This window comes from Rana temporaria, chromosome 3 (genome assembly GCF_905171775.1).
Source record: "Rana temporaria chromosome 3, aRanTem1.1, whole genome shotgun sequence".
Classification (NCBI taxonomy): Eukaryota; Metazoa; Chordata; class Amphibia; order Anura; family Ranidae; genus Rana; species Rana temporaria.
Genome location: NC_053491.1, coordinates 293,137,805 through 293,154,146, shown reverse-complemented (window position 1 = coordinate 293,154,146; position 16,342 = coordinate 293,137,805).

Sequence of the window (16,342 nt, the reverse complement as noted above, 5' to 3'; positions counted from 1 at the left end):
TATTGCACCCTTGTTTGGCCAAAAAAAGAGGCAGTGTTTTTGATTATATTATATGATATGATTATATTATTAACTAAAATGTATTGAATACAAAGTATTATTATTATTATTATTATTATTATTATTATTGTTATTATTTATAGTTATTTATTATATTATCATTTATGATTTTGTGTTTCAAACTTTATCATACCCGAGATGTCTACTAGACTCTGGTTTGGACAGATTTAAGTGAGTTATTCTTAAGAATTACAGGCCTACAATATAAAATGCCAAATTTCCATGCAAAATAATTGTACCACCTTCAGCATCAAAAATTTGACCTAATCATACCGGCAGGGAGGTTAAAGGATTAGGAGGCATAATTCATGCCAACACGTATGCTGCACATTTCAGGGTTACTACTACCACAATCTGTAATCTCAATCAAGAAGCCAGCATAAGAAAACATGGATAACTGGTCTCCAGCCTACAAGACCTGCACAGCAAATTCGTAGGTAGTTTTAAGTCATGTCTGCTACATCTTTTATTTATGTTGCTTAATAACAAATTGAGATTTTAGAACGTAGGTGCAGCAAATTCCTTTTGTTTTTTAAATGCCCACTTTGGGATGTCTCACAAGCCTACTGTTTTGTTCATGCACTTTCAACATTGCAGCTACCTTCACTTCTTCAGATGAAACCTAAATCAGACCTCCACCACTAATTGTATGCCCAGGTGATCAGCAATGAAAAGTATAATCCTCCTCTAGGTTATTTTGGCCATCTATGTGTCTCTACTGCTTACTGTCTACAGTAAAACAGCACAGACAATGTGTTCACTACTGACTATACTGTAAGAAGTTGTTTGGTAACACTATGTGGAAATCTCTGAGCTAATCAATTTGTCTTTTCAATTAAATTTGCAGACTGTTTTTACAACTAGCTTTAGACTAGCTTTAAACGGGCCGCTACACTTTTGGGCAGCTAACCTGTGGTTTTTGTGTGGGTTAGCTGCACTTTCCTATATAACTTCTGTGAGGTCCTGTGGTTTTAGTGCAGTTTGGTGTGGTTTCAGGAAGCATACCTTTGGTGTGCTTTCTGAAACTGCTCCAAAACTGCAGGACATCATAAAAGTCTATGAGAAAGCACAGTTAACTCACAAGAAACCCATGGGTTAGCTACAATTTTTCCCAAAGCGCAGTGGGACTGCACCGGGGCAGTTTTTTGCCTTCCTCTGGATCAACTGGATCAACAAATATATATAGGGGTTCATATAGTGAACTTTGTGTTGAGTTATTCACTTTATGGTCAACACTGAGGACAAGGGGCAGTCTTTACGTCTAGAGGAAAAGAAATTTCACCTCCAAATACGGAAAGGTTTCTTCACAGTAAGAGCTGTGAAAATGTGGAATAGACTGGGGGTCTGTACTAATGGGGGGTTAATCCTTGGGGGTCTGTACTAATGGGGGGTTTGCCTGGGGGGTCTGCACTAATGGGGGGCTTGTCCTGAGGGGGTCTGCACTAATATTGGGTTTGTCCTGAGGGGGTCTGCACTAATGGGGGGTTTGTCCTGGGGTCTGTACTAATGGGAGGTTTGTCCTAGGGGGAATCTGTACTAATGGGTGGTTTGTCCTGGGGGGGAGTCTGTACTAATGGGGGGGGGGTTTGTCCTAGGGGGAATATGTACTAATGGGGGGGTTTGTCCTTGGGGGGGGTTGTCCTAGGGGGTCTGTACTAATGGGGGGTTTGTCCTGGGGATTCTGTACTAATGGGGGATTTGTCCTGGGGGGTCTGTATTAATGGGGGGTTGTCCTGGGGAGTCTGCACTAATAGAGGGGGATTGGTTTGTCCTGGGGGTCGGTACTAATGGAGGGGGGTTGGTCTGGGGCAGTCTTTATTAATGGAGGGGGTGGTTTGTCTTGGGGGGTCTGTACTAATAGAGGGGTTGGTTTGTCCTGACGGGGGTCTGTACTAATGGAGGGGGGTGGTTTGTCCTGGGGGGATCTGTACTAATGTAGGGGGTGGTTTGTCCTGGGGGTTCTGTACTGAGGAAGGGGTTTATACTTAGTGTGGAATCTGCACTGATGGAGGGGGTCTATACTTAGTAGAGGGGGTCTGTACTGAGGGTGCGACTATAGGTGGTGTCCTGCTCCACCAGAGGGAAAGCCACACAGCCTAGTGCCATCCCTGGCGGAGAAAGGAATGGAGTCATTGCCAGAATACAGATCTGGGCTCTAACCAGTGGAGTCGCTACGGGCAATTCAGAGTGAGCTGACACCTGACCAGAAGAACCATTGTTGCTGTATCGCTGGATCAGGTGAGAGGGCCGATCGGCCATTATCTACTTACGTCCATAGGAACTGCAGTCTCTGACCATCTCCTGTATTATATCTCCAGTCTCTGACTCCTGTAATATGTCTACACTCTCTGATCATCTCCTGTACTATGATTGCAGTCTGGCAATCTCTTGTTTCAAGTTTACAGTCTCTGACCATCTCCTGTACTATGTCTGGGGCACTTTCTAACAGACTCTCTAACAGAAGCCCTCTCTGTGTGCATCAGAGAGGTTCCCCTCCAGGTCTCATTAGTGTACGCTCTTTCTGTATTTTCTTTATTGTTAAAAGATCCTGGGAGGATCCCAGGGTAACAAGGACTTCTTAGGGGAGCATCTTTGTGTTTGAGTCATTGCCCTCAGAAACATTTGTAAATGGGAGCAGTTGGTAAGATGACCACGCCCATGTTGGGGCGCCAGAAATATTTCTGCACCCAGGCTTCTGTGACCCTAGGATAGGCCCTGGAAGGTCCCTCTATTATTTGTAGCTTAGACCCAAACGGAGCATGTTCACTTTCCTCCTGCCCAAACCCCTGGCAGATACACCCAGTCATGACGAGAGAGAGAGAGAGAGAGAGAGAGAGAGAGAGAGAGAGAGAGAGAGAGAGAGAGAGATCCTATTTATGCATTTAAAAGACCAGGTCCAGCTAGAGTTAAAAACATTAATTGTCCGGATGAACAGTTCTAAATGTGAAAATATAAGATTAATCCCTGTGCTAAAAAAAGAACATTCTAAGTATGTAGAATTTTATGAAAAAAGCAATTTTGGTTTTACAAATTTTCTGCTCTATGGACATGTATTTTTTAATACAGGTCCTGCACTGTGGGACCAAAGAGGAGGTTTATTGATGGTGGTTCCTTCCGATCTGCTTGAGAGGTGGGTGACCTGAATGCCTTGCGGACTGCTTTTACTTCCATGAAAGTTTAGTAAACCTTTTAATCATCTAAAGTAATGGAGATACTTATCTTTTAATGGGAGAAGCCTTTTTGTTATATGTGTATAATACCTCAATTTGCCCGTACAGTGCGTACCGACTACTTTTCGAGCTCCTCTGTTCCAGGACATCTCTCCAATACCGTGTAAGGAGAGGCTCCCTCCCAGCTCCTGAGCTCCTCCACGGAGGCCGTCACCCCTCCCAGATGGGGGTGGGCCTCCTGCTGCAGTCTAACACTCCACTTTACCCAGCTGACAACTCCCCTCCAGTGGGCTGGCCCTGAGTTTATGCAAGAGGTCTGCCCCCTGCCAATTCCAGTTGGGGATTGGTCAGGGCTCCTCAAATGAACTCCCTGTCACTCAAGTCCCTAGCCCTACACCTCTTCCAGAACATTCTCCCAGGAAGCAGGGGAGGCGCCCAAAAACTAAAGGACATGCGGTCACACCCACTGCTACACTAACCACTCCCTGCCCTCCAGATCAAAACAAGCAGGCCTAGCATACAGCATAGGTCTGCCTAAATGTACCTGCCTGGCAGCTATCACCCAAAACACCTTACCTCTAGCACCTACCTATGGTAGAGGATGCTACATCTGTTTTAATTCTGGTCTGAGCTGAAGAGTATTGGAGACAATCTGGAATTGCAGCTGAAGTAATACAGAAGAGGAATGGGAGACAGTGTGAAGTTCAGCTTTTACTCTATGGCCCGTACACACGAGAGGATCTATCCGCTGGAATTTATCCGTGGATCACTTTCAGCGGATAGATCCGCTGGTGTGTACAACCCAGCGGATATTTATCCACGGATATTTTTCGGGCCGATGGTTTTCCAGCGGATCAAAATTTCTTAGCATGCTAAGAAATCGATCTGCTGGAATCCAGTCCAGCGGATTGATCCGATGGTCTGTACAGACTCACCGGATCAATCCGTCCGAATCCATCCCTCGCATGCGTCGTAATGATTCGACGCATGAGTGGAAGTCCTTATATTACAGCGTTGCGCACGTCGCCGCGTCATCATCGCGGCGACGGCGTGACACGTCACCGCGGAGGGAATTCCGCGCGGATTTTGATCTCATGGTTAGTACAACGATGAGATCAAAATCCGCCAGAGGATTTATCCGCGGAAACGGTCCTCCGGACGTTTCCGCGGATAAATCCTCTCGTGTGTACTAGGCCTTAAAAAGAGCTTTGACTGAAGGGACTATACTGATGTCCTGCCAACTATATTAATCTGAAATAAGCATTTTACTAAACAAAATCCAATAAATGTTATCAATATGAAATATTGCATATGCAGTTTTGTAAATGTCTGGTAAGAAGTTTTTTTACTGAGCTGACCTTAGCTGTTTTGCTTAAAAATGCTGCCTATAGATCTCAATAGTTCAATAGCACAGTAGTGAAAATTTACACAAGAAATTAAATGGGGTTGATTTACAGTACTAAAGGAGTAGGCTATGTTTACTTATAAAAACACACTCTTCAATGTCAATGTTCATTTAACACTTTAACTTAAGTGAAGTTATATTTACTATGTGAAAGGAAATTTTGAAAAAGAATAGTTTTGTTTGCACATGATTAGATAATCAAAGTAAGCCCAGCTCCACTTTAATCACCAAGCTAAGTGCACATTTACTGTACTTTGGAAAGCAAATATTTCTATTTCTTTTGTAAAAAAAACTTCACTTAGCTGCAGAAGTTATTTATCCTGCTCTCCCTCCCTCCCTCCCTCCATCCCTCCCTGCCTCCATCCCTCCCTCCTGGGGTCTGTATGGAGAATCAGTTAAATAAAGATTTTATATGATTAGTAGAAAATATATAAAAGAGTATACACTAATAATATCAAAATAATACTGGCGCCAAAAATCATAATTTTACTAAAGGAGGCATAGCTAAAATTACTAGCCCCACATAGCATTAGGAATATTGGCTTTGAGATATACAACTTGAATTTGATTACACCTCTTTAGAATTTAGACATTCATTATTTTTGCAGAAGATAGCCCTCATGTCATTGTAATATTTAACACACCAATTTATGGAATGCTTTAAACTGCAGACATGTGATTTGCTTTGTCAAAACACTCCATGCTGTAGATTTTCCAGTTTACAGGACCACAGTCTCTATGTCAGCAGACTGAAAAGGATTGTAACTTGGGCAGGTTAACTGAGCTGTTAATCTCTGTCACAGTAGCCACCACATGTTTTAATGGTGCACCATTCATATCTTCTGCTGTTGCAATTCTGACCTTACCTGTGTTGCTCACTGCCACACTTAGACAGGCATGCATCAGAGTTTTAGACTAAGGTAGCAGAGGCAAAGTTCTTTATTTCTATTTATAGTGTTGAGCAATTCAGCCTAAATAATTTTAAAATATTTAAAAAAAAAATTGTGTTACATTCATTTAATGTCCAAAAAACAAATAAAGTCCATAAAGTGATATGATAAAATGTACAAGTGTCCTCCGTTTCTTATTAGGTGCAACACCCAGTGCTCCCCATAGGAAAAACAGGGCAAATATATCCTCTTACCAAATCAATAGACCTGCCAAGGTCGGTATTCGCATCTGTGAGCTTTACCCCTCACACTAAGTTCTGTGGAGGGTGTGGGACGAAAGTTTTTTTTTTTTTTCCAATGCCTATTTTAACTTTGCTGCTGTAAGTTGAATATTTTATTAAACTCCTAGGTTTTAATTAGACGCTGCGCAATGATTTTCTTCTCTTCTCATTGTTACACTGTATGACCGGGCTGAGGATTCCTTAAGGGTATACGTCTTTGGGAACTTCCATCATTGATTTCCACAAGTTGGCTGGAAAAGCAGAGGTGGCCTAAACCTAGTTACATAGTAGGCGAGGTTGAAAAAAACAAAAGTCTGTCAAGTCCAACCTCTGTGTGTGATTTTATGTCAGTATTACATTGTATACCCCTGTATGTTGTGGTCGTTCAGATGCTTATTAAATATTTTTTTTTTAAATTCTCAATGCTCCGAGGTAAAACCACTGCCTGTGGAAGAGAATTCCACATCCTAACTGCACTTAGTAAAGAACCCTCTACGCAGTTTAAGGTTAAACCGCTTTCTTCTAATTTTAGTGAATGGCCACGTATCTTATTAAATTCTCTTTCGCAGAAAGGTTTTATCCAAATTCTGGGGTCACCAGTACGGTATTTGTACATTGAAATCCTATCCACTCTCAAGCGTCTGCTCTCCAGAGAAAACAAGTTCAGTGCTTGTAACCTTTACTCATAACTAAAGTCCTCCAGTCCCTTTATTCATTTTTTTCCCCTCTCTAGACTCTCTCCAGTTCCAGCACCTCTTTCCTGAGGACTGGTGTCCAGAACTGGATAGCATACTGCAGGTGTGGCCAGACCAGAGTCTTGTAGAATGGGAGAATTATTGTTTTATCGCTGGAGTTAATCCCCTTTTTTTCCAAATAACTATTTTTATTGGTTATCTCAAAAGATCAACAGTACACAGATACATGTGAAGTTAGAGAAAGCAAATACAGGGATATGACAATGCACTGTATATACGCAAAAGCGTTGAGGAGGGAAAAACCTTCTTCGCAAGTTGTGCATTATATACCTGTATATCAACTTCACTAATAACATTGCTTATAAAAACAAACAAAATAAGCAGTATCTTAAGACCGAATTCACACATACCTGTAACTTTGCATAGATAGATTGCAGAACAAGAGAGAGAGAAAAAAATAGGGGAAAGAGGGGGGAAAAGAAAGTAGGAGAAACAAGATAGGAGAAAATGTTAGGTAAGGCCTCTTTCACATGGGGCGGATCAGTAATGATCCACCTCCATATGCTCCGTATGCTCAGCGGGGATCGCTCTGTTGATCCCCGCTGAGCCGGCGGATGACAGGGCGGTCCCCGCACAGTGTGCAGGGACCGCCCTGTCTTTTCCCTGCTCTCCCCTATGGGGGGATCGGATGAACACGGACCGTATATCTGTGTTCATCCGATCCGCAGACGGAAGGAAAAATAGGGTTTTCTTCCGTCTGCAGAATCGGATCATTGCGGAGGCGGACGAGATCGGGTGTCAGCGGATGTTAATCCGTTGACACCTGAAATCTCATTGGGATACATGTATGTACCTTTTCCATCCGCAAACAGATGGATGAAAAAGCGGACATACGGTCCGCACTTGTGAAAGGGGCCTTACCGCGATGGCTCTGTTACCGACTCATGACAAATCCTCCCAGAGATGCCACCTCTCCTAGACCCTCTTGTCGTCGTCCAGCATATCACGTATTCTGGCCGTCATTTTTTCCATAAGTTTAACATCTTTGACCCTGGAGTACAGGGCATCTTGGGTTGGGGGTGAATTTTTCTTCCCGTTTAGGGCAATTAGGCACTTTGCTGCTGTGAGAATGTGTCTGAGTAATGTATATGAGTAATTTCTTATATGGTTTGGCTATTTTCAGTTGAGACAGGCAGAACAGGAAGAATTTCCGTGTCATAGGTATTGGAACCTCAAAGAGGCATTGTTAATATGTTAATAATTGTTGTGTTGAGCTCCAGAAAGGCGCTATGAACATGACCAGTAAATGTGGAAGAGAGTACCTCTGTCTTGTTGGCAGCGCCAGATAATCCTCTTTTTAATGAATGCCACCAGGGATGGACTGGGCCGGCTTCAGTGACAGCTGACCGCCGTGCCCCTCTGCTCCTCTGGCTCTCCCTCCCCGCAGCGCTTGCCCCCTCTCCCTCCCTGCAGCGTTCACCTCCTCTCCCTCCCTGCAGCGTTCACCTCCTCTCTCTCCCAGCAGCACTCGCCTCCTCTCCCTCCCAGCAGCGTTAACCTCCTCTCCCTCCCCGCAAGGCTCGCCTCCTCTCCCTGGCTAGTTAACTTCACTGAATACAGACATGCTCCTCGGGAGTCGCACTGAGAAGCTCATCATACCATTCGGAAGGGCGGCGGCCACACACAGCTGTGACATAAGTTTCCTCGGCACTCATTCCGCTGGTCTTTCCTTCCTCCGCTTTCCAACATGTTTTCTGCTGCCACGGAGATTCTATATGGAGAGTGAGAGAAGGAAAGACCAGGAGAACCAGTGCAGAGGAAGCTTATGTCACAGCTGTGTGTGGCTGCCGTCCTTCTGGTTTGTCCGGCCGCCATGGGAGAGACCTGTCAAAGTGGGCCAGTCTGGATGAAGTCCAGGGCCACATTTTTGTTCCAGTCCAGCCCTGAATGCCACTATTGTGTTTGCTTTGCTTGCAGCAGCTTGGCATTGCCGGTCATCTACTTGGACCCCCAAGTCCTTTTCCATCCTAGATTCCCTCAGAGGTTCTCCCCCAAGTGAGTAGATTGCATTTATATTTTTGCCACCCAAATGCATTATTTTACATTATTTTACATTAAACCTCATGTGCAATGTAGTTGCCCACCCCATTAATTTATTCAGATCTTCTTGTAAGGTTTCCAAATCCTGCGGAGAAGTTATTGCCCTGATTAGCTTAGTATTATTTGCAAATACAGAGATTGAGCTTTTTATCCCATCCTTCAGGTCGTTTATAAATAGATTTTATTTGGATTGGTGCCAGGACAGAAACCTGGGGGACCCCACTTTCCACCCCGGACCATTCCGAGTACTCCCCATTTATCACTACTCTCTGAACTTGCCCCTGTAGCCATATTTCAATCCATGTACTCACCCTATGATCCATGCCAATGGACCTTACTTTGTACAGTAAATGTTTATGGGCAACTGTATCAAATGCTTTTGCAAAATCCAGATACACAGGCCTACAGGCCTTCCATTATCTAAGTGGCAGATCACCTCCTCATAGAGGGTTCATAGATTGGTTTGGCAAGAATGATTCTTTATGAATTCATGCTGATTATTTGCTAATAATACTGTTGTCATTACTAAAATATTGTATATAGTCCCTTATCATCCCCTCCATGAGCTTGCATACAATTGATGATGTTAGACTAACTGGTCTGTAATTCCCAGGGATGTATCTTGGCCCTGTTTTAAATATTGGTGCTACATTGGCTTTTCTCCAATCAGCTGTTTGTAAAAATTAGGAACAATGGGCCAAATTCTCAAAAGAGATACGCAGGCGGAACTGCTGTTCAGCCTGCGTATGTCTGTGCCTAACTTTGGAAACGATCCTCAAAAGGCTTTTTCCAAAGTTAGGCAGAAGATCTGACATGTGTAAGACACTGTCAGATCTTAGGATGCAGTACCGCATCCGCCGCTGGGGGCATTTCTCATTGAAATGCCGCTTTAAGTATGCAAATGAGGACTTAAGCAGATCCACAAAGCTTTTTAGCTTTGTGTTTTCTGCGTAAGTTACGTTTTGCATACGTAAAACTAGGGATGCTTTTACAAGGCCTAAACTGTTTAGACCTTGTAAAAACAAACCTTTTTTTCGATCGCCGCTTTTTTTTTAAAATTTCAAATTTTTTTTCCCGGCGCGTATTTTTTTTTTTACCCGACGCAACTTTATTGTCCCGTCGCGATCCACAAAGCCCGGCGTAAAGTACGTTCACGCGATGCACGTCGGGAAAAATGACTTTTAAGCATTGTGATTTCTGCGTAAGTTCCGATTTGCTTGCGCAAAACTAGGGCTGGTTTTACAATGTGGAAAGTTAGTAACACCATGTAAAAGCCCATTCAAGCGACGGCATTTGGTATGCATTCCTGAGGGAGAACTCCACGGCAATTTGTGAAATCAAAACCGGCATGGGTTCCCCCCCCAGGAGCATACCAGGCCCTTAGGTCTGGTATGGGTTGTAAGGAGACCCCCCCTACGCCCAAAAATTGATGTAGGGGGTCCCCCTACAATCCATACCAGACCCGTATCCAAAGCACGCTACCCGGCCGGCCAGGAATGGGAGTGGGGACGAGCGAGCGCCCCCCCCCTCCTGAGCCGTACCAGGCCGCATGCCCTCAACATGGGGGGGTTGGGTGCTCTGGGGCAGGGGGGCGCACTGCGGGCCCCCCCACCCCAGAGCATCCTGTCCCCATGTTGATGAGGACAGGACCTCTTCCCGACAACCCTGGCCGTTGGTTGTCGGGGTCTGCGGGCAGGGGGCTTATCGGAATCTGGGAGTCCCCTCAAATAAGGGGTACATCGTACCCCTACCCATTCACCTGGAGGCAAAGTGATAGTTATTAAACACACAACACAAGGGTTTTTAAAATCATTTATTAGTCTGCTCCGGAGGCCCCCCCTGTCTTCTTTAGCTCTAATACCAGGGGGGGCTTCTTCTTCCACCCTCCGGGGGTCTTCTCCGCTCTCCGGGGGTCTTCTTCTATCTTCGCCGCTCTCCGCTGTTGACTCGGCGCACCCCGGTTCTTCTCCAGCTGTCCGGTGCCTTGTGGGTACCACGTGGGTACCTACCGGAGCATGATGGGACGGTGAGGCCTATATAAATGGGATGCAAGGCGCTCTTCCATCATTGCAGTGAGAAGAGGCGTCGAGTCAACATCGGAAGAAGGGAGAAGAAGAGAAGAGAAGAAGATGACGTCAACACACGAAGATAGCAGGCAGCCAGCACTGAAGGAGAAGGCACCGGACAGCTGGAGAAGAACCGGGGTGCGCCGAGTCAACAGCGGAGAGCGGCGAAGATAGAAGAAGACCCCCGGAGAGCGGAGAAGACCCCCCGGAGAGCGGAGAAGACCCCCCCGGAGAGCGGAGAAGACCCCCGGAGAGCGGAAGAAGAAGCCCTCCCTGGTATTAGAGCTAAAGAAGACAGGGGGGGCCTCCGGAGCAGACTAATAAATGATTTTAAAAACCCTTGTGTTGTGTGTTTAATAACTATCACTTTGCCTCCAGGTGAATGGGTAGGGGTACGATGTACCCCATATCCATTCACTTAGGGTGGGGGGCCGGTATCTGGGGGCCCCCTTATTTGAGGGGACTCCCAGATTCCGATAAGCCCCCCGCCCGCAGACCCCGACAACCAACGGCCAGGGTTGTCGGGAAGAGGTCCTGTCCTCATCAACATGGGGACAGGGTGCTCTGGGGTGGGGGAGCCTGCAGTGCGCCCCCCTGCCCCAGAGCACCCAACCCCCCCATGTTGAGGGCATGCGGCCTGGTACGGCTCAGGAGGGGGGGGGCGCTCGCTCGTCCCCACTCCCATTTCTGGCCGGCCGGGTAGCGTGCTTTGGATACGGGTCTGGTATGGATTGTAGGGGGACCCCCTACGTCGATTTTTCGGCGTAGGGGGGGTCTCCTTACAACCCATACCAGACCTAAGGGCCTGGTATGCTCCTGGGGGGGGGGAACCCATGCCGTTTTTTTCTTTGAAAATTGGCATGGAGTTCTCCCTCTCAGGAATGCATGCCGAGCGACGCTGTCAATTTTTATTTTTTTTATTTGTTTTCCCGGCGCGTATTTTTTTTTTCACCCATCGCAACTTTATTGTCCCGTCGCAATCCACAAAGCCCGGCGTAAATTACGTTCGCGCGCTGCACGTCGGGAAAATTACGTCACACGCATGCGCAGTACGGCCGGCGCGGGAGCGCGCCTCGTTTAAATTGTAATCGCCCCCCGGAGAGGAGGACCGCCTTGCGACGGAGGCACTTAAGTTACACGGCGTGTAATTTCTAGGTAAGTGCTTTGAAGATCGGGCACTTAGGTAGAAATTTAACGCCTGTGTAACTTAACTGCTGAAAGTTAAGTTAGGCAGCTTTTTTGAGAATTTGGCCCAATGGTCTGGCAATTACCTGACTGAGTTCCTTAACCACTTAAGGACCGCTGCCTGTAAATATACGTCGGCAGAATGGCACGGCTGGGCAGATGGACGTACCAGCACGTCCCGTACATCTACCCAGCCGAAGCTCCGGGACCGGAACCGCGGGACCCGCGGACCCGATCGCTGCTGGGGTCCCGCTATCGGTCCCCGGAACTGAAGAACGGGGAGAGCCGCGTGTAAACACGGCTTTCCCGTGCTTCACTGTGGCGGCTGCATCGATCGTGTCATCACCTTTATAGGGAGACACAATCGATGATGTCACTCCTACAGCCACACCCCCCTACAGTTGTAAACACACACTAGGTGAAACATAACCCCGTCAGCGCCCCCTGTGGTTAACTCCCAAACTGCAACTGTCATTTCCACAATAAAGAATGCATTTTAAATGCATTTTTTGCTGTGAAATGACAATGGTCCCAAAAATGTGTCAAAATTGTGCGAAGTGTCCTCCATAATGTCGCAGTCATGAAAAAAATCACTGATCGCCGCCATTAGTAGTAAAAAATAAATAAATAATAAAAATGAAATAAAACTATCCCCTATTTTGTAAACGCTATAAATTTTGCGCAAACCAACCGATAAACGTTTATTGCGATTTTTTTTTACCAAAAATATGTAGAAGAATACGCATCGGCCTAAACTGAGGAAAAATTTTTTTTATAGATTTTTGGGGGATATTTATTATAGCAAAAAGTAAAAAATATTGAATTTTTTTCAAAATTTACGCTCTATTTTTGTTTATAGCACAAAAAATAAAAACCACAGAGGTGATCAAATACTACCAAAAGAAAGCTCTATTTGTGGAAAAAAAAGGACGCTAATTTTGTTTGGGAGCCACATTGCACGACCGCGTAATTGTCTGTTAAAGCGCCTCTGAAGAAATCCTGTTGGATGAAACATGTAAGGCTGACCTGACACATGTACGCTCTACTCCATGGAACCTTTACATTATTTGATGCCTGTTTACCCGTTATGTTTGTAAGTACAATAAATTGCGTGCTGCTTTCACATACGTGCTTCACTATTGTGTTTCTTCTCTGCATTTCTTGGTTCCCCCTTTTTTTGCTGATGAACGCAATATATACCTTTGGATCTTTTTGAGTTGTGGATGTCTTCCCACCTTTGATGCGATTTGTGGATTTTTTTACTTTCCGAGAGGAAGTGCGACTGCCATTGATCCCTGCATTATCTAATTCTACATGCCTATAATGATGTTGATCTGGTAAGCAGTTTGACTTCACAGGGTGTGGTGTGTTTTTATATCTGCACACTGAAATCTCGGTGGAGGTTCTTCGTTTTCAACACTTTGAATCTTTTGAAGATTGCATATACTTATTTGGACATTGTTTCATTCTATTAATAATTTTCACAGCGCTGCACTTTTGAATTTTTATTGTTATCTGCCTTATCCGCATATTGTGCTAGCAGCTTTCCACTTTATATTTAGGTTAGCGCAGATATTTTCACGTTTGTTTTCATATGCATTTTTACATCGGAGTTAAGCCACCTGGGACTTTTATTAGCACTTTTACATTTATTTCCCATTGGGATGCACTGGCTAATGCCCTTATCTAATATGCTCTTAAAGCATACCCATTTTTCCTATGTGTTCTTTGTTCCTAAGATTTTATCCCAATTAATATCTTCTAGCAAGGATCATAGTTTAGGGAAGTTGGCTCTTTTGAAATTCAGTGTCTTTGAATTCCCCTTATGTTTCCTATTTGTGTGCTTTATACTAAAACTAATTGACCTGTATTTTTGGTCATCAGTAGGTCTAGTAAAGAATTGATTCTAGTTGGTGCATTTACCATCTGACCTATGAAATTGTCCTGCAAGACATTTAGGAACTGGCCAGCCTTAGATGAATGTGTGGTTCCTTCCACCCAGTCTATGTCTGGATAATTAAAATCCCCCATTATAATGACATGCCCCATTCTTTTTTTTTATTATTACTCTATATTTAATGATGCGTTACAGGTACAATAAAAAGGAAACTTCTCAGAACAAGCAATCAATGCAAAACGTTTGAAGTACAACCATTACTCCATATTATATTATGAAATATAAAAACAAATAGTACAGGCAATAAGAATTACAAAACATTCTTAGCTTCATGTAGAAAACCCCTCAGGCAGGTCACATCGAGGGCGAGCCCGTCCGAGGGGGGAAACCTCTAGATTGCTATGGAAATCCGTCACATCATAGAAGGAAGTCTAAAATGGTGTAGAAAACGCTAAGCTGTAAACACCATATTTTCATTTATTGATTTGAAAAGAATTAGAAAAGAAACAGAAAAAAAAGTGAAGGGGTAGGAAAAGAGAAGAGAAAAAAAAGAGGGGGGGGGGTGGAGGGGTTGCCTCCCTGGGGATGGCATCAGCAGCGTCAGTCAGGCAGCAGAAACCTCCGCTAAAGGATCTTAATTAGGTATTTTGGAGGAACTTGTCCGAAAAGTGGAAGAGGTCCCAATGTATCCTTCTGGACTTGTGTTCCTCAGACATATCCTGCAATGCCGCTGTCAGATCTTCCATCTGACCATCTGACCCACCCTCGCAAACCACTGGGCTACCGTTGGGGCAGACTGTTGGTTCTACAAAGGCAAAATACAAGCCCGTGCCACATTAAGGAGATGTTTGAGAAGGGATTTGTGGTAATGTTTTCTCGACAGTGAGGTTAGGTTAAGCAGGACCGCAGCTGGGTTATCTTGCAGTGAGATTTCTGTGAGCTTATGTATAAGCTTAAGCACTGGTTGCCAGAAAGTGGCAAGTGTAGGACACTCCCAGAAAATATGCAGAAGGGTACCAGAATGGAGGCCACAATGCCAGCAATGGTCTATTTGCCTAAGGAAAATATTTTTGCCAAAACTGATGGGGTTCTGTACCAACGTGTCAAAATTTTGTACGTGGTTTCCTGGTACCTGCTGCATAGGGAGGATTTCTGAGCAAAAAAAAGTATTCTCTCCTTTTGAGATTCAGTAAAGGTAACTTGAAGGTCTCTCTCCCATTTGGCTAAGAACGGAGGGTCTCCTGTGGTGTGGGGATCCAACAAAGATTTGTATGAGGTTGATAAGGATCTCCGGATCGGACCCTCTCCCAGACAGAGCTCCTCAAAAGCGTGGAGCCGACGGGTAAAGAGAGCCAGGCTAGGCAATGATCTAAAGAAGTGCGATAACTGCAAGGTCCTCCAGTGATCCAGTTTAAGAGGGGCCCGACCAGAGAGCAATGTCTCCGGAGACATCCAACCGGATGGTTGCAATAGCTGCGAGGCCCTCAGAAGTCCCCTTGAGCCTTGCGATGAGAAAGCCGGATCGGTGAGACCAGGTAAAAACCCAGGGTGCACATGCCCCATTCTTGCCCCTAATCCAAATTGTGATAAGACGTCAGCCTCTGCCTCCTCTCTCTGGTTAGGGGGCCTATAGCATACTCCCAGTATTACTTTCCCCTTAGTAGCTCTACCCATAAGGATTCCACCTCCTCCCTTGCTCCCTTAGTGATGTCATCTCTCACATTCATTTGTACATCATTTTTGATATACAGGCATACCCTTCCCCCTTTTTTACCCTCTCTATCCCTGCAATATAGGGAATACCCTCGAATGGTTTCCAGCCAGTCATGAGAGCTGTCAAACCATGTCTCTGTAATTCCTACAAAATCGAAATCCTCCTTGTACAACAGTAGTTCTAGTTCTCCCACCTTGTCCGCCAGACTCCTGGCATTGGTGAATATGCCACGTAGTTTAGACCGGTTGCATACTATCTCCTTATTGGATGCTCTGGGGTTGCAAATCGGACTTGTTACTTGTAAAAAGGAAAGGAATTACTGCGCTGCTAGATAAAGTGTGACAGCTGTTAGCACAAAACAAACAGAATTTGTGTATAGAAATGAAAATAGAATGTGCAGTGCTAATGAAGTGAATGGAGTACCCGATGACCAGAGTACAATGTAGTAATACTGGAAAAATTAGGTTATCACAACATGAAGGCATATGAATGTGAAAACAGACAAGAGTTGAACAGTGAATAAATCACTTGCTATATAAGCAAAAACTGGTAATGTGACTAATCAGTGCAAATGAAACAAAAATCTGTATAAACCAAAAATGGTCATGTGTAGACATAAGAGAGGATTTTAAAGAGCCAGTCTCATATGAGTGAGTCCATATATATAGGAGAAGTCTCAAAGGGTGGGTTTAGCAATCTCCAAGCTGCATAAGAGGTGGGACACAGGGTAGTGAATACATCCTGATGACATGAAGGATAAGGACATGAGTAGCTTGAATCCAAACACAAAGGGTAAAGGTGGATACTCTTACCATGTGACGTGGACCAATGCACCATTCATGGGTGGGTCAAAACAGCAAAGGCAAGAGTGATGATGCC